The sequence below is a fragment of the Balaenoptera physalus genome, assembly GCF_965194825.1.
Source record: "Balaenoptera physalus genome assembly, chromosome: 6".
Lineage (NCBI taxonomy): Eukaryota > Metazoa > Chordata > Mammalia > Artiodactyla > Balaenopteridae > Balaenoptera > Balaenoptera physalus.
In genome coordinates, this window is record NC_138885.1 from 89,960,153 (window position 1) to 89,979,729 (window position 19,577).

General features: G+C 34.9%; 2 long non-coding RNA genes across 2 annotated transcripts in view; one reads left to right on the forward strand and one right to left on the reverse strand.

Moving 5' to 3' along the window:
* Nucleotides 1–19,577, reverse strand: part of LOC309663430 — a 355,502-nt gene that overhangs the window by 134,061 nt on the left and 201,864 nt on the right. The gene's annotated exons all lie outside the window — the stretch shown is intronic.
* LOC309663436 lies at nt 7,898–18,577 on the forward strand. Its single transcript, XR_014265272.1, has 2 exons — nt 7,898–9,407; nt 9,447–18,577. It is a non-coding gene; the product is annotated as an uncharacterized lncRNA (long non-coding RNA).

The following is a 19,577-nucleotide window of genomic DNA, read 5'->3' on the forward strand; positions in this document are numbered from 1 at the left end:
AAAACTGGAGTAGTTCAGAGAAGATTATCATGGCCCCATGCAAGGATGACAAGCAAATTAGAAAGGTGTTCCATATTTTAAGAAGTTTTTAAAAACACATGTAATAACAATGGTTTTAAGACTACTACTTGCATCCTACTTGAGGAGAGTTTTGTTTTGTTTTGGTTTGTTTTTTGGGGGAATGGACATGATATCCATTCTGTAATGAATTTAGAGAAGTGCCTAGAAACACATGTAATAAAGATTGTTATATAGTGCTATGTGTGCAAAAAAAAAAAAAAAAAAAAGTTGGGGGAAAAATTGAAACTGTGAACTCAAATTATAAGTAGGATTATTCATCTCCACAATAGCCATAGTTTAGAACTTTCTTATCTTCTTACTTATTAAGTGGGTTTCAAGTATTCTTTTGATATGCAGATTCTTAAAACATTTTGTTCCATGGCTGATCATCAGAAAATCAGAAACACTGCGATTTTCTTTCTTAGGAGAAAATAAATATAATAGTTATTCAGACACCACTTAATGTATACAAAGTGACACTGGCACCTAATCTAAGTTCCCCCAAATGGCCTTCTTCTGTTAAGAATTGCACAAGTCTATATGGTTTTTAAAACAATAATAAGTGGATAGTTTGAAGTGTAAAATAGTACCCCCACTTTGGAGAAAGGTTTGACACTTTCTTATAAAGTTAAATATGACCTTGTTCTCTGGTCTAGTAATTCCACCCCTAGATCTTTACCAAAAAAATAAAAACACATATCCACAAAGCTTTAGTCATAAGTGGCAAAAACTGGAAACTCAAATTCCATCAAGAGGAAAATGGACAAATTTTTTACATTCATACAGTGGAATACTATTCAGCAGTAAAAAATATAGTAATATACACAACAACATGAATAAGTCTAACAGATGTTATGCTGAGCAAAATAAGCTGAACATAAAATGAATTTATATGAAGGACAATATTAGACAAAACTAAGTCAACAGTTTTAAAAATCAGAAAAGTGTTTGCCTCTGTATAAAGGAGAGGATCAACTGGGAAAGGATATGAAGGTACTTGCTGAAATAATGGCAATATCTGTTCTTCATAGGGTGTAGGTTAATGGGAGCTACATGCATTTATCAAATTGTACACTTAAAATGTGTGCATTTTACTATAGATTAAGTTTATGTTGAAAAAGAATAAATGTATATTTTTTAAAGATTTTTTTTAATATATGTCAGGCAAATAAATCAAAAGAAGTATGGTTTCTTTTATGTGCATTCCCATATCACTGTTTGTGAACTTAAGTGGTTCTAACAACAAAATGAACAGATTTAACTCTGCAACTGTGCATCATTTTTCTAACTGGTCTATTTTCCAGAAGGCAAGAGCTTGTCTTTTTTTTTTTTAATTTAAATTGTTTGTAATACAGCACATAAATTGCCATTAAACATGGCAATGCAATGAGAACCTCTATAAGAAACAGGTGGGATCACTTCCTATTTTTTTCCTTATGACTTTGAGAATAAATCTCCCCCAAATGACACCTTTCTCCTTCAAACACTTCAGTTGTATATTTTATAACTTTTACATATGTCATTTTTACATGACAGTCACAGCTCCCACCTGGAGTTTTGCAACACTGTCTGCATGTTACTTTTTTTTTAGAATATGCATGTTTTATTCTGAATAATTTTGCATAATAAAAATGAAAGTACAAAATAATTAACACAAAATATTTTAAAAAGCTAAAATAAATCAAGAAAGGAAAAAGCAGAAATGTAATCTATGGCAGAGTCTCCAAAAGTCACATAAAAGTTCGAAAACATCCTTCCAGTTTCACTAATGGAAAGACTTCAAGGTCAAATTGAAATCCCAATATCAAGGGTCTAAAATAATATATATACTACATACTACCTAGGCAATTAATAATATTGATGTTGAGGTATACAGATTCAACAAATTTTTAAAAATTATGTAAATGGTTTAATAGCCACAGAGATTGTAACTAACAAGCTGAGAAAAACTTAAAGAATACTGAGATCCCTATTAGACATTTCAAAAAAGATTGATCTTTTTTATTGACTTGCACATTCATTCATTCACTTGTTTGTTCATTCTATCAACAAATATTTATTGGGCATCTATTATGTACAGGAGGTTCTAAGGGTTTGGAATATGTAGGAGACAAACAGATAAAATTGTCAACTTTTCAATATGAGATAGAACGTTTGATATTATACTAAGGGGGAAAAAGGCAGGGAAATGAGATATAAAGTTAAGGGAAGAGGACTGAAATTTTTAATAAAGTAACCAGGAAAAGCCTACTGGTAAAGGTGGATTTTGAGTAAGGACCTAAAAGAAATGAGAGAGCTAGATATGCCAATACCTGGGAAAGAGCAGCCCAGATAGCAGGAAAAGTAATGCAAAGGCCCTGAGATGGGACAACACCTGGCAAGTTTAAGAAGCTGAAAAGCAGCCCTTATAGCTGAAGCAAAGAGAAAAAGGAGAGAAAGGGAGAAGGTAAGAAAAGAAGCACTGTGAGCTAGATCAAACAGGGCTTTCCAGGCTGTTGTAAAGAGTGGTTTTTATAGTGCTTGGGATGGGGCCACTGAAGGTTGAAAGCAGAGGGGTGACATGGTCTCACTTCCATTTTAACTAGATCCTTCTGGCTTCTCTTTAGAGGATAGAATGCGTAGGGTCAAGGGTGAAAACAGGAAAATCATTTAAGAGGCTACTGCAATAATTCAGATAGAATGAGATATGATAGTAACTTGGAACAGGGTGGAAGCAGTGGAGAGTGGAGAGAAATGGTCGAGTTTTACATATATTTTGAAAGTAGAGTTAAGATCTGTTGGCAAGTCAAATGTGGGGTGTGAAAAAAGGAGTCAAAGATGAATGTAAGGTTTTTGGACTAAGCAAATGAAAGAATATTGATTTCTCAATTTGGGTTAAATCCTTGGCATATTAACGGAATGATACCCACTTGACAAGAGGGCATTACAGTACGAAAAAACCTGCTACTAAGAATAAAACAAATAAAAACCCTTTCCCTATGTCATAGGAGATTTCTGAAATTCTTTCAGATTAAGTGTTAGTCCTCTATCTCGAGTCTTTGAATTGAATTAAATGTAAACTCCATGTGTTCTTGATCTTTGCTAATACATGATTTTAAAAGTAGAGGAGAAAGACATCACTGTATATAAGAGGATAAAGTTATAAAAGATAGTACTTAATTGGGAGGTAGAAGTTTTAAAGGGTCTACTTCAGACCTCGGTCTAAGTATAGGTGATGATCTGAAACATAAAATACAATACTCTTTATGCAATCAAATTGTGTTAAATATATCACTAATTTGTAGTGTTCATTATTCAATAAAATTGATATGGAGGTCAATTGTTAGCTCTGAGTCAGAGAGAACTAGGTTGAAATCCAAAGTCCATTGCTTTAAGCTGCGGATATTGGGCAAGTTATTTAACTTCTCTAGATCAGTTTCTTCACATCAAAACTAGATATACAAATACCAACTTAGGTTCTTGTTTGAATAATTTAAAATATCTGTTATCTTGTAGGTACCTAATTAAAGTAGTTGTGATTATTATTTCCCATTGAGTCAAATTCCCTAATTTACTTTGGTAGTATTTGAATTATTTTAACCTGAGAATCCAGTATATTATTAAAAAAGGACAAATAATAAATATTTATTGTTGGATAAAAAGTTATTTTGAGTATTTATTTACATGAGTGATATTTAGAAGATTTGAATTTAGTTTCAAGAACATTTCTTCTTTAGCACATAACTTTGCTTACGACCAGTGGTAAAAGTTAATCTGTGGCAGTAGGCTCACTAAATATCATCCCAGTCATCTCTTCTCTTACCTTCTCTACCATACAGGTTTCTGTTGCAGCTAAAGGTAAAACATGGCATAGTTCTAATCAATAAAATGTAAGGAAATCTCCTGGGTAAGGCTTCCAGAATGGTTTTTGTTTTCCCAGTAAAAAAAAGGGACAGTCTCAGCTAATACATCTCTTTCTCTCTCTCTCTCTCTCTCTTTCCCCTTTACATCATTGTCTTTCCCCTTCATCCCTGCCTGAAATGTGGATAAAATGCCTTGACGTCTAGCAGCCATTTGGGGATTATTAGGTAATAACTACTAGAAAAAAAAGCAACACTCTATGCATGGCAGAACACAGAGATGAAAATAATATGTACCTCTGAAAAGATCATTGAGATGTACTAATTGTGAACTATCAACCTCCAGACATCCTATTTTGTGAGGAAAAATTAAAACATGTTTGAGTCACAGTAGCCAAGTTTACTTTTACTTGTAGCCAAATACATTTCTAACTGATTCACTACTTTTCCTTATATTAGGCAAGCAATATATATGCCACTTTGTTCCTTTAAATTTTATCTTGACTTTTTTTTCTAGTAAGGTACACTATTATTACTTTCCCATTCTCCTATTTAAATCATGTAAGCTATTTTTGGGAAAAATAATTTTCTGAAAATACACCCATGTGTTTCTCACAGAATCTTTTAGTAAACTTATGTGAAATATATACATACATGTAACTACAGCTTCTAAATGAAGAAGAGTTTTTAAACCAAATTAACATCACAATATAGGAATTTTTAAAATATTCATGTAATTTTTAAAAAAGCTAATAACTGCTCTCAGAGAATTGATAAATATTCCCTAAAGGTTGAAAACAGTTTTTCTCCATTTTAAAAAGGTGCTTTTTTAGTCTGTTTATCATAGAAGGAAATAAATGTAAAGTACACTTTTAACCTAGAGCTGTGTTTCTTCCTCTAAAGGAATAAATATGATGTCAATGGTAGCATTAAGGCATATCGAAATGGTTTCCTAAGAAAATCAAGCTTATGTCCCAAATGGCCACTTTCACTGGCTTTTTCTTTGCTTTCCTTCCTCCCTTTTCTTTCTTCTTTTCTTTTTGGCCCACTACATGGCAATTGCAAAAAAGGAACAAAAGCGGAGATGGAAAGTGACCTTAATTTGCCCACGTCACGTAAGGTTAGCAACCTATAAGTCCCATTTGCAGTAGTTTTATTTAAAGATAAATACTACATAGCAAGTGCATTTTATAGTGATAATACTGATGATGCAAGAGTAATATAGGTTGACTAAGTGAAGAATCACTTTCCTTAAAAGAGAACACTTTAAGCAAAAATCTTTAGATATTAAATTATTTACACATTTCTATTTATAGATGGTCAAAAATGGTTAAAATATTTCATATGACAAGGAACTTCTGGAAAAGAATATTTCTGGCAGAAGCATCCAAAGTTAGCTATAATGATCAAGGTATTTGTTTATTTGTTCTCTCCATTTGCTATCATTCTCTCAGGCCAAACATTCAATGGTCAAGACTATTAAACTTCATTATAAGAACTCAAATGCATATATCTGAGATTTGATTAAGTACCACAGCAAATGTATTGCTTTTCTCTCTCTCTCTCTCTCTCTCTCTCACACACACACACACACACACACACACACACACACACACACACAGTACTATTCGGCAGATTTCTATGTAGTCAAAAGGAATGGGAATGTGTGTGTATATGTGTGTGAGAGAGACAGAGAGACATAAAATGAAAACCTGATGTAAATAAAATGCTAGAAAAAAAAAAAAACTCTTCCAAAAAATTTGAGAACACTTCCAAACGCATTTTATGTGGCCAGCATTACCCTGATACCAAAGCCAGACAAAGACACCACAAGACAAGAAAACCACAGGCAAATATCCTTGATGAATATAAATGCAAAAATCTACAACAAAATACTAGAAAACCAAACCCAAACATATTAAAAGGGTTACGTACCATGACTAAGTGGGATTTATCCTTGGGATGCAAGGATGGTTCAACATACAAAAAACAAGTAATGTGATACACCTCAGTAACAGAATAAAGGATAAATATCACATGATCATCTCAACAAATTCAGAAAAAGCATTTGGCAAAATTCAACACTCTTTCTCAATAGACTAGGTGTAGAAGGAATGTACCTCTACATATAATAAAGGCCATTAGGACAAAACCATGGCTAACATCTATCCCAATGGTAAAAAATTGGAAGCTTTTCCTCTAAAACATGGGAACATGGCAAGGATATCTACTCTTGCCACTTCTCTCTAACATAGTTCTTGAAGTTCTACTCAGAGTAATTAGTCAATAAGAAAAAACAGGCATCCTAATCATGAAGGAAGAAGCAAAATTTTCCCAGTTTTCAGATGACATGATCATATATATAGAAAACCCTAAAGACTCCATTAAAAAATAAAAACTGTTAGAGCTAATAAACAAATTCAGTAAACCTGCAGGATACAAAACCAACACACAAAAATCAGTTGAATTTCTATACACTAACAATGAACTATCTGAAAAGGAAATTAGGAAAACAATCCCATTTAAAAGAACACCAGAAAGAAAAAATACGTAGGAATAAACTTAACTAGGTAGGTAAAGATTTGTATACTGAAAACTATAAAACAGTGATGAAAGATATTAAAGAAGAGACAAATAAATGGAAAAACATCTCATGCTCGTGGATTGGAAGACTTAGTATTGTTAAAATGTCTATACTACTCAAAATGATACACAGATTCAATTCAATCCCTATCAAAATCCTGAAGGCATTTTTCACAGAAATAGGAAAAAATTCTAAAATTCATATGGAACCACAAAAGACCACAAACAGCCAAATCGATCATGAGAGAGAACAGAGCTGGAGGTATCACACTTCCTGATTTCAAAATATGCTACAAAACCACAGTAATCAAAAAAAAAAAAAAAAAAGCATCGTACAGCTAAAGACAGACATGTAGACCAACAAAACAGAATTGAGAGCTCAGAAATAAATCCACACACATATGGTCATCTGATCTTCGACAAGGGTGCCAATATACAATAAAGGATAGTCTCTCTTTTCAACAAGTGGTGCTAGGAAAACTGAATCCCACACACAAAAGAATGAAACTGGACACTTATTTTATACCATACACAAAAATCAACTCAAAATCAATTAAAGACTTAAGCATAAGACTCAAAGCTATAAAACTCCTAGAAGAAAACATACAGAAACAGTTTCATGACACTGGTATTGACAATGATTTCTTGGATGTGACACCAAAAGCACAGGCAACAAAAACAAAAATAAACAAGTGGGACTACATTAAACTAAAAAACCTCTGCATAGCAGACAATCAACAGAGTGAAAAGACTATGGAATGGGAGGAAATAGTTGGAAACCACATATCTTATAAAGAGTTGGTCTCCAAAATATGTAAGGAACTCATACAACTCAATAGTAAAACAACAACAACAATAACTAATAATAATCCCTTAAAAATGAGCTAAAGGCTTGAACAGACATTTCTCCAGAGAAAACATACAAATGGGAAACAGGTGTATTAAAAGGTGTTTAGTATCACTAATAATCAGGGAAATGCATATCAAAACCACAATGAGATATCACCTCATACTTGTCAGGAAGGCTATTATCAGAAAAGCAAAAGACAAGTATTGGTAAGGAAGTGGAAAGATTGGAACCCTTGCACAATGTTGGTGGGAATGCAAAATGGTGCAGCTGCTATGGAAAACAGTATGGAGTTTACTCAAAAAATTAAAATTAGAAATGCCATATGAATCAGCAAACCCACTTCTGGATATTTATCCAAAAGAATTACAATCAGGATCTTGAAGAGATATTTGCCCTCCTGTGTTCATTGCAGCAGTATTCACAATAGCCAAGGAGGTGAAATAACCTAAATGTCCATTGACAAATGAATGGATGAAGAAACTGTGGTATACACATACAATGGAATACTATTCAGCCTTAAAAAAAAAAGGAAATTCTGCAATATGCCACAACATGCATTAAAAAAAGGAAATCCTGCAATATGCCACAACATGAATAAACCTTGAGGACCTTATGCTAAGTGAAACAAGCCAATTACAGAAAGACAAATAAGTGTATGATTCCACTTATATGAGATCTCTAAAATAGTCAAATTCATAGAATCAAAGAATGAAATGGTAGCTGCCAGGGAGTAGGTGGAAGAGGAAATGGGAAATTACTAATCAATGGGGATAAAGTGTCAGTTAAGCAAGATGAATAAGCTCTAGAAATCTGTTGTACAACATAGTACTTATACTCAGTAATAATATACTGTACACTTATAAAATTGTTAAGTGAGTAGATCTTATGTCAAATGTTCTTTCTAAAATAAACCCTTTTTTAATGAGATGCTCATCACCATCAAATTTTAAGATACATGGTGATTTCACATATATTCTTTGGAAATGTACAACAATCAAAAAGGATTTTTGTGTAAAATTATAATTTAAGACATAGGGGCTGAGGCAAGTGTCACTACTTACTGCTAATAAGACAGGAATAATTCTTTCAACTATGAGTTCCTGTTAGAATTTGAGACAAAATGAAAATAACACAATCCTAATAGATGACAGCTTCAGAAAGCATAGGAAGCTTTCTTCTTATGGAGCTCTATAAGCAATGTCAACTATTGTCAGACAAAAAGTAGAAAAGGTCATGAAAAAGGATCTAAAACCCTCATGCACTGACTATTTAATGTATGTTAGAAACTACATTCTAAAGTTAGTAACAGAAAACTAGGCTTATTTCTCTCTTACATAAAAGAAGTCCAGAAGTTAATAGACAAAGCCGGTATGGAGATTCCACGGTCATGAGTCTAGGGTCCTTCAGTCTTTCTCCTCCACCATTTTTGAGGTTGCTTCAGGATCCAGGAGGATTACTGGAGCTTTAGTCATCACATCCATATCCCAGGAAACAGAAGAAAGGCAGATGGCTAGGGACAGAGAGTTTTCCCAGAAATCCCATCTAACAACTTCCACTAACATTTCATTGTTCATCCCTATCAACAAGGACAGCTGGTTGAGCAGTTTTTAAGTGTCCAAGATTAGTAAGGAAGAAAGAGTGGATGGATATTGAATAGTCCTTTATATGACACCAGTGCTGGAGGCAAAGATTAGTTATATACTTTTGCCTAATAGAATATAAAATTATAACTGTAGTTGTTTTTCCTCATATATGATAATATTAAAAGCAAAGACTAAGTGTTTAGCACATGTCAGGTGATATTCTAATTAGTTACCTGTATTATTTAATTACTTGTATTACTTCATGTACTCTTTATAATAACCCTATAAAATAGGTCTATTTTTATCTCCATTTACAGTCAAGAAACTAAAGCACAGAGTTTAAGAAACTTGTTCAAATTAATAGAGCTGGTAAATGTCAGGGTCAGGATATAAACCCAAGTAGTCTGTTTGATTCTACTGAACAAAAAACTGTATTATAAGAGAAATAGTATTTTTAAACAAATACAAACATACAGAAAGTAATTCAGAAAGGTAAATTTGAAAAAAAAAAAAAAAAAGAAAGAAAGAAAGGTAAATTTGTCCTGAAAATTATAGTATTTCATAAATGTTAGCCATATTTTTTCTGAGTGGTAAGAATCTGTTATTTTCTTCTTTGAACTTTTCTGAATTCTCCAAAATCCCCATGATAGATATGCATTGCTTTTGTAGTAAGAAAGAGAAAATATTTCATAAAATTACAATATCACCAGTACCAAAAGGGGAAAAAGGTAATTGCTAAGCACGGTAACAAGTATGTAAAATATGAGGTTGAGGGAGCACAGCATTTTACTCTTCATAAATGCTGACCACACCCAACCATCAATGCATACAGAACTATGTCAACTAATGCACTTAAATGTAATTCACTCTAAAGGCAAACACTGTTGATCAACAAGCTTTCTGTAAATAGCCATCAACTTAAATGCACTATGTTTAAACAATGCACATTAAATTCATCTCAGCCAGGCACAAATTCTAATAACAATGTTTACTGGAAACACCACATTGTGGTTCAACAATCCTTAAAAGATATTTTAATCAAATTGACAAAGAATGTTTGAAAAAAAGTCAAAAGGTGTGTGAGGGGGAGGGGAGTCTTCTGTGGTCAAAAAGACTAACTTAATGCTAACTTTGTATCACTCTCAATGTGATAATGTGATAAAGATAAAATCTTCATGCTAATGGAAAAGAAAAGCAAAAAGGTCTCGTTAACTATGAACAGGGCAGCTGACTAAGCATTGTACAAGAATACACTTTGTTTTATGGGTCTTTTATGCAGAGCCATTACAATATAATCTGTGACAATTGAACCTAAATTTGGGGTTTGGATCTTTTACATCAACAGCAAAACGAGAGCAATAAAACAAGTCATAAAAAAAACCTTTCCAAGAATTGATTCTATTGCAAAACTTATTCAATTATAGGACTCTTAAGAGCTGAGAATGTTTTTAGAAAAAACAAACAATTCTACCTCACCCCCAAATTACAGACCTTCTAAAAAGAGAATTACCAACAACTGGTGAAATGAACAGAAAATGTTTAAATGTTAGTGGAGCATTCAAAACACGAGTTACAGCATTCTGTTAGGTTGGGTGATGGAATTAGATGGAGAATAAGACTTGAATTGGAGAATGGGAAGTCAGCTTGGTCATGAAAAGGCCAATTTCCTTTTCCAAAGTACAGTGAAGGGACAAAGGGAGTTGAGAATGGGTAAATCTCAAAAAGTTCACAGTTCAGGCTCAGTAGGTCTAAGAAATAAAAGTACAGTTGCTTATCTGAATCTTCTATAGACCACTTGAGTTTACAAAACTGATCATGAGCATCTGCCAAAAATAATAGCTTTCTTAGGAGATTTCTGGTTCTTCCAACTCTCGTCAAGGCAGAACTACCAAATCTGAGCTTATCTGATGGTTTCTCTGGGCTGTCCTCCTCATCAGAAACCAGAAATCAAAACTCACTTTGGTACTTTTCACCTATAAGAGATACTTGTAAAATACTTTGTTTTCTTAAATTGAAAGGTATTGAAGAGAATTCTCAGTTTATTGTATTTCACTCAGGCTTATGAAGACAGAAGAAACAATATTCCTTTTTTATTTTGTCACATATTTTAATGAATGTCAAAGGGCCATACTTTCTAGGAAAGTACTCAGTCAGCGCCTAAAATTAATTCCATAGAATATTCTAAGCTAATTATGATATGTGGTTTCTATGCTCTTTTCATTTTCTTTCTTTAAAGGAGATATAATGAGAACATAAGATTTTTTTCTTCACTTTTTTCTATACAAATCCGTTTTTGATATATATAACAAAGCATCACTTACTTTAGAGATTTCTGTGAAGTAATTTTTCTATTTCTTTAGTTGACTGGTAGGGCAAAAATATTGTGTAGGAGGCACGAAGAGGTGTCTCTCTCTGTGTCAGAAGAACTGAGCTAAGACCATAAATTCACATCATTCGTAAAAATCCACCTATATTTTCTAATTTTCATGTATTGTTCCATTTTCCTAACTTTTTTTTGAGATAGTGATCTTATCCATTATGCACACATGACTCAAACTTCCCAAAAGGCAAGAAACACCCCACGTACCTGGCTGTGTGGCTGACAGGGTCTTGGTGCTCCAGCTGGGTGTCAGACCTGTACCTCTGAGGTGGGAGAGCCGAGTTCAGGACATTGGTCCACCAGAGACCTCCCGGCTCCATGTAATATCAAACAGCAAAAACTCTCCCAGAGATCTCCATCTCAACGCTAAGACCCAGCTCCACTCAACGACCAGCAAGCCACAGTGCTGGACACCCTACACCAAACAACTAGAAAGACAGGAACACAGCCCCACCCATTAGCAGAGAGGCTGCCTAAAATCACAATAAAGTCAGAGACACCCCAAAACATACCACCGCACACGGTCCTGCCCACCAGAAAGACAAGATCCAGTCTCATCCACCAGAACACAGGTACCAGTCCCCTCCACCAGGAAGCTACACAACACACTGAACCAACCTTACCCACTGGGGGCATACACCAAAAACAATGGGAACTACGAACCTGCAGCCTGTGAAAAGGAGATCCCAAACACAGTAAGTTAAACAAAATGAGAAGACAGAGAAACACATAGCATACAAAGAAGCAAGGCAAAAACTCACCAGACCAAACAAATGAAGAGGAAATAGGCAATCTACCTGAAAAAGAATTCAGAGTAATGATAGTAAAGATGATCCAAAATCTTGGAAATAGAATGGAGAAAATACAAGAAATGTTTAAAAAGGACCTAGAAGAACTAAAGAGCAAACAAATAATGATGAACAACAAAATACCTGAAATTAAAAATTCTCTAGAAGGAATCAATAACAGAATAACTGAGGTAGAAGAACGGATAAGTGACCTGGATGATAAAATAGTGGAAATAACTACTGCAGAGCAGAATAAAGAAAAAAGAATTAAAAGAATTGAGGACAGTCTCAGAGACCACTGGGATAACATTAAACACACCAACATGCGAATTATAGGGGTCCCAGAAGAAGAAGAGAAAAAGAAAGGGACTGAGAAAATATTTGAAGAGACTATAGTTGAAACTTCCCTAATATGAGAGAGGAAATACTCATTCAAGTCCAGAAAGTGCAGAGAGACACATACAGGATAAATCTAAGGAGAAACACACCAAGACACATATCACTCAAACTATCAAAAATTAAATACAAAGAAAAAATATTAAAAGCAGCAAGCAAAAAACAACAAATAACATACAAAGTAATCCCCATAAGATTAGGAGCTGATCTTTCAGCAGAAACTCTGCAAGCCAGAAGGGAGTAGCAGGCCATATTTAAAATGATGAAAGGGAAAAAGCTACAACCAAGATTACTATACCCAGCAAGGATCTCATTCAGATTCGATGGAGAAATCAAAACCTTTACAGAGAAGAAAAACTAAGAGAATTCAGCACCACCAAACCAGCTTTACAATAAACTCTAGAGAAACTTCTCTAGGCAGGAAACACAAGAGAAGGAAAAGACCTACCATAACAAACCTAAAACAATTAAGAAATGGTAATAGGAACATACGTATCCATAACTACCTTAAATGTAAATGGATTAAATGCTCCAACCAAAAGACATAGACTGACTGAATGGATACAAAAACAAGACTCATGTATATGCTGTCTAAAAGAGACCCACTTCAGGCCTAGGGACACATACAATTTGAAAGTGAGGGGATGGAAAATGATATCCCATGTAAATGGAAATCAAAAGAAAGCTGGAGTAACAATTCTCGTATCAGACAAAATAGACTTTAAAGTAAAGACTCTTAAAAGAGACAACGAAGGACACTACATAATGACCAACTGATCAATCCAAGAAGAAGATATAACAATTGTAAATATATATGCACCCAACATAGCAGCAGCTTAATACATAAGGCAAATGCTAACAGCTATAAAAGGGGAAATCGACAGTAACACATAGTAGGGGACTTTAACACCATACTTTCACCAATAGACAGATCATCCAAAATGAAAATAAATAAGGAAACACAAACTTTAAGTGATAAATTAAACAAGATGGACTTAACTGATATTTATAGGACATTCCATCCCAAACAGCATATTACACTTTCTTCTCAAGTGCTCATGGAACATTCTCCAGGATAGATCATATCTTGGGCACAAATCAAGCCTTGGTAAATTTAAGAATATTGAAATTGTATCAAGTATCTTTTCCAACCACAAGGCTATGAGACTAGATATCAATTACAGGAAAAAATCTGTGAAAAATACAAATACATGGAGGCTAAACAATACACTACTAACTAACCAAGAGATCACTGAAGAAATCAAAGAGGAAATCAAAAAATACCTAGAAACAAATGAAAAGGAAAACACAATGACCCAAAACCTATGGGATGCATCAAAAGCACTTCTAAGAGGGAAGTTTATAGCAATACAATCTTACCTCAAGAAACAAGAAACATCTCAAATAAACAACCTAACCTTACACCTAAAGCAATTAGAGAAAGAATTAAAAAAAACCCCAAAGTTAGCAGAAGGAAAGAAATCGTAAAGATCAGATCACAAATAATTGAAAAAAAATGAAGGAAACAACAGCAAAGATCAATAAAACTAAAACCTGGTTCTTTGAGAAGATAAACAAAATTGATAAACCATTAGCCAGACTCATCATGAAAAAAAGGAAGAAGACACAAAACAATAGAATTAGAAATGAAAAAGGAGAAGTAACAACTGACACTGCAGAAATACAAAAGATCATGAGAGATTACTATAAGCAGCTATATGCCAATAAAATGAACAACCCTGAAGAAATGGACAAATTCTTAGAAAAGCACAACCTTCTGAGACTGAACCAGGAAGAAACAGAAAATATAAACAGACCAGTCACAAGCACTGAAATAGAGACAGTGATTAAATATCTTCCAAAAAGAAAGGCCAAGGACCAGATGGCTTAGAGGTGAATTCTATCAAACATTTAGAGAAGAGCTAACTAACACCTATCCTTCTCAAACTCTTCCAAGATATAGCAGAGGGAGGAACACTCCCAAACTCATTCAAAAAGGTCACCATCACCCTGATAGCAAAACCAGACAAAGATGTCACAAAGAAAGAAAACTACAGGCCAATATCACTGATGAACATAGATGCAAATATCCTCAACAAAATACTAACAAACAGAATCCAATAGCAAATTAAAAGGATCACACACCATGATCAAGTGGGGTTTACCCAGGAATGCAAGGATTCTTCAATGTATGCAAATCAATCAATGTGATACACCATATTAACAAAATGAAGGATAAAAACCACGTGATTACCTCAATAGATGCAGAAAAAGCTTTTGACAAAATTCAATACCCATTTATGATAAATATCCTCCAGAAAGAAATCATAGAGGGAACTTACCTCAACATAATAAAGGCCATATATGACAAACCCACAGCCAACATCATTCTCAATGGTGAAAAACTGAAAACATTTCTTCTAAGATCAGGAACCAGACAAGGTTGTCCACTGCCACCACTATTATTCAACATAGATTTGCAAGTTTTAGCTACAGAAATCAGAGAAGGAAAAGAAATAAAAAGAATTCAAATCAGGAAAGTAGAAGTAAAGCTGTCATTGTTTGCAGATAACATGATACTATATATAGAGAATCCTGAAGATGCTACCAGAAAACTACTAGAGCTAATCAATGAATTTGGTAAAGTAGCAGGATACAAAATTAATGCATAGAAATCTCTGGCATTCCTATACACTAATGATGAAAAATCTGAAAGAGAAATTAAGGAAACACCCCCATTTTCCATTGCAACAAAAAGAATAAAATACTTAGGAATAAACCTACCTAAGGAGACAAAAGACCTGTATGCAGAAAACAATAAGACACTGATGAAAGAAATTAAAGATGATACAAACAGATGGAGAGATATACCATGTTCTTGGATTGGAAGAATCAACATTGTGAAAACGACTATACTACCCAAAGTAATCTACAGATTCAATGCAATCCCTATCAACTACCAATGGCATTTTTCACAGAACTAGAACAAAAAATTTCACAATTTGTATGGAAACACAAAAGACCCCGAATAGCCAAAGCAATCTTGAGAAAGAAAAATGGGGCTGGAGGAATTGTGCTCCCTGACTTCAGACTATACTACAAAGCTACAGTAATCAAGACAGTATGGTACTAGCTCAAAAACCGACATATAGATCAATGGAACAGGATGGAAAGCCCAGGGATAAACCCACCCACCTACGGTCACCTTATTTTTTTTTTTTTTAATTCTTCAACTTCCTAAATCTAACCAGGCTGTATCAATTTTTTTTTTTTAATTTATTTATGGCTGTGTTGGGTCTTCGTTTCTGTGCAAGGGCTTTCTCTAGTTGTGGCAAGTGGGGGGCCACTCTTCATTGCGGTGCGCTGGCCTCTCACTATCGCGGCCTCTCTTGTTGCGGAGCACAGGCTCCAGAGGCGCAGGCTCAGTAATTGCGGCTCACGGGCCCAGTTGCGCTGCGGCATGTGGGATCCTCCCAGACCAGGGCTCGAACCCGTGTCCCCTGCATTGGCAGGCAGATTCTCAACCACTGCGCCACCAGGGAAGCCCCCACCTTATTTTTGATAAAGGAGGCAAGAATATAAAATGGAGAAAAGACAGCCTCTTCAATGAGTGGTGCTGGGAAAACTGGACAGCTACATGTAAAAGAATGAAATTAGAAAACTCCCTAACACCATACACAAAAATAAACTCAAAATGGATTAAAGACCTAAATGTAAGGCCAGACACTATCAAACTCTTAGAGGAAAACATAGGCAGAACACTCTATGACATAAATCACAGCAAGATCCTTTTTGACCCACCTCCTAGAGAAATGGAAATAAAAACAAAAATAAACAAATGGGACCTAATGAAACTTAAAAGATTTTGCACAGCAAAGGAAACCATAAACAAGACGAAAAGACAACCCTCAGAATGGGAGAAAGTATTTGCAAATGAAGCAACTGACAAAGGATTAATCTCCAAAATATACAAGCAGCTCATGCAGCTCAATATCAAAAAAACAAACAACCTAATTCAAAAATGGGCAGAAGACCTAAACAGACATTTCTCCAAAGAAGATAAAGATTGCCAACACATGAAAGGATGATCAACATCACTAATCATTAGAGAAATGCAAATCAAAACTACAATGAGGTATCACCTCACACTGGTCAGAATGGCCATCATCAAAAAATCTACAAACAATAAATGCTGGAGAGGGTATGGAGAAAAGGGAACCCTCTTGCACTATTGGTGGGAATGTAAATTGATACAGCCACTATGGAGAACAGTACGGAGGTTCCTTAAAAAACTAAAAATAGAACTACCATACGACCTAGCAATCCCACTACTGGGCATATACCCTGAGAAAACCATAATTCAAAAAGGGTCATGTACCACAAAGTTCATTGCAGCTCTGTTTACAATAGCCAGGACATGGGAGCAACCTAAATGTCCATCGACAGATGAATGGTTAAAGAAGATGTGGCACATATATACCATGTAATATTACTCATCCATAAAAAGAAACGGAATGGAGTTATTTGTAGTGAGGTGGATGGACCTAGAGACTGTCATACAGAGTGAAGTAAGTCAGAAAGAGAAAAACAAATAACTTTTGCTCACACATATATATGGAATCTAAAAAAAAAAAAAAAGTTTCTGAAGAACCTAGGGGCAGGACAGGAATAAAGACGCAGCCGTAGAGAATGGACTTGAGGACACAGGGAGGGGGAAAGGTAAGCTGGGACGAAGTGACAGAGTGGCATGGACATATATACACTACCAAATATAAAATTGATAGCTGGTGGGAAGCAGCCATATAGCACAGGGAGATCAGCTCGGTGCTTTGTGACCACCTTGAGTGGTGGGATGCAGGGGAGGGAGATGCAAGGGGGAGGAGATATGGGGATATATGTATATGTATAGATGATTCACTTTGTTATAAAGCAGAAACGAATACACCATTGTAAAGCAATTATACTCCGATAAAGATGTTAAAAAATAATAATAATAATAATAATAATAATCCCCAAGGTGTCCACACCTAGGTCAGTTCACCAATAACTGAGCTGCAGTATACTCTGCCCTCAACCTAATTTGATCTATAAATGAGAGTGCCCTGCTCTATGTAGGTTAAAAAAGAAAGAAAGAAAGAAAGAAAACGTCACAGGTGTCTTTTAAATTTCATCACCTTGCCCTTTGTTCATGAGGATGTTAGGTGAGGTGGAGGGCAGCAGAGACTGCTAGTTGTCCCCCCAAATATTTTCCCCCTTCTTCCATAATGATTGACGTCTTCGCCATGCAAATGGCTTCCCTGAAGGGAAGACTATATTTCCTAGCCTCCCTTGTAGTGAAGTGAGGCAGGTTACTAAGTTTTGGCCAATGGCATATAAGCAGCCATTTGCTTTGGCAGCCTCTGTGAACCCTCCCTAAGGTACAGCTACTGAGCATACTGTGCTGCTTTTTTTTTTGTTTTCCACTAAGCCTGGGCTTTAGAATATAAGTAGGGCCATCTTGGACTCTGAGGATAATGGCTAGTATCTAGAAATATAGATGAACTATAAGAAGGCTGGATCCCTGAGGATTTGTGAAGATCTACCTGGTAAAACTTCCAGATTTTCTATGGATATAAAAACATTTCACAACACCTTCCATGCTGTTTTTTTGAACTTGCTAAGAATTCTCCTGTCTCAGATCTATTGCACTTGCTCTTCCCTATGCTTGTATCTCCTTCCCCAAACATATCCTTATGATTTGGTCCTTTAGTCATATGTTCTTATTCAAATGTTCCTTCTCAGGGCAGTTTCCTGGCCACCCATTATATATCATAAACCTACTCCCGTTATCTCCTCTCCTCTTTCCCTGCTTTATTTCCTTTCCAGAATTTACTATCTAACATACCATATGTTTTCCTATTTATCTTATTTACTCTTTGTCTCTCCTACTAAAATGTATGATTCAGTGAGGGTGAAAAATTGTATCTGTTTTGTCCATTCATATCCCCAACACCTAAATCAATGACTCACACATTCCAGTAAATGTTTGTGGAATGAATGAAATCAGAGTCAGAAGTTCAGAGATATCAAAATGAAGGAGTGATCATGACGGTGTGAAATTAATCACATGAGTTATTCTGATTCATATTAATCACATTAATGCTCTTGGAGCACTTAATCTGTGTCAAGTATTACCATGCTATCTTCACATGTAACATCTCATATAGTCCCAACGAGAGCCTGCCTCAGTAGGTATTAATTAATGTCCCATCTTTACAGAGTAGGAACTTGAGGTATCAAGGAAGTTACTGAAGGAAGACAAGGATTTTCAGAGAGGAAAATGACCAGATTAGGTTGTCTCTACTTCATAAAAAGGGATGACATAGGTGAGGTAGGGAGAGAGGTATCTTCACCAGTGTCTAAATAATAATTAAATAAATAATAAGACATCAATATTAAGGCAATTGCCTTGAAAGAGGGCTCTTCTTCCCTCTATACTCCAGCTAAATAGGTAACCTGACTAAAGAAAATTCATACAAGCAAAGTTCGCATGATGATCCTAAGAAAACAGCAGTCACTAATAAAATATATAAAGATATTATCTTAGTTTCAACAAGTGTGTCTAGACTAGTCTTGAAAATCACACAATAGCAACTGTGCCCTCCATATCTGCACTGGTTAGTAATCTGCTAAACACGCATCTTCTAAGTGAAAATGAATCAAAGTGAGAAAACCAACAAATTAATTTTCAAATTACCCTTGTGTCTTCAGTTACAATAGAACTAAATCATTTACATTTATCCAAAATTTGTAAGCAGTATATTATAAAACAGACATTTGTTGCTCTCTTTACATGAGTTCTTTACAGGTGCCTGTGAGTAGACATATCCATGTAAAAGGAACAAAATGCTGATAGCCCTCTCCAATCAAATAAATAAAGTAATAGCTGAAATACTCATATTATTATTAACATTATTTCAAAATTCTTCTCCAGTTTCTTTGGATAGGAGCAGAAGGTGTGAAAAGAGAAAAAAATTCAGTCCAAAGTGAATCCAAGTATCTGGTCCCTAATCTACTAGTGAAATAATCAGAGATAAATTACTCAGTCTCTACTGGTCA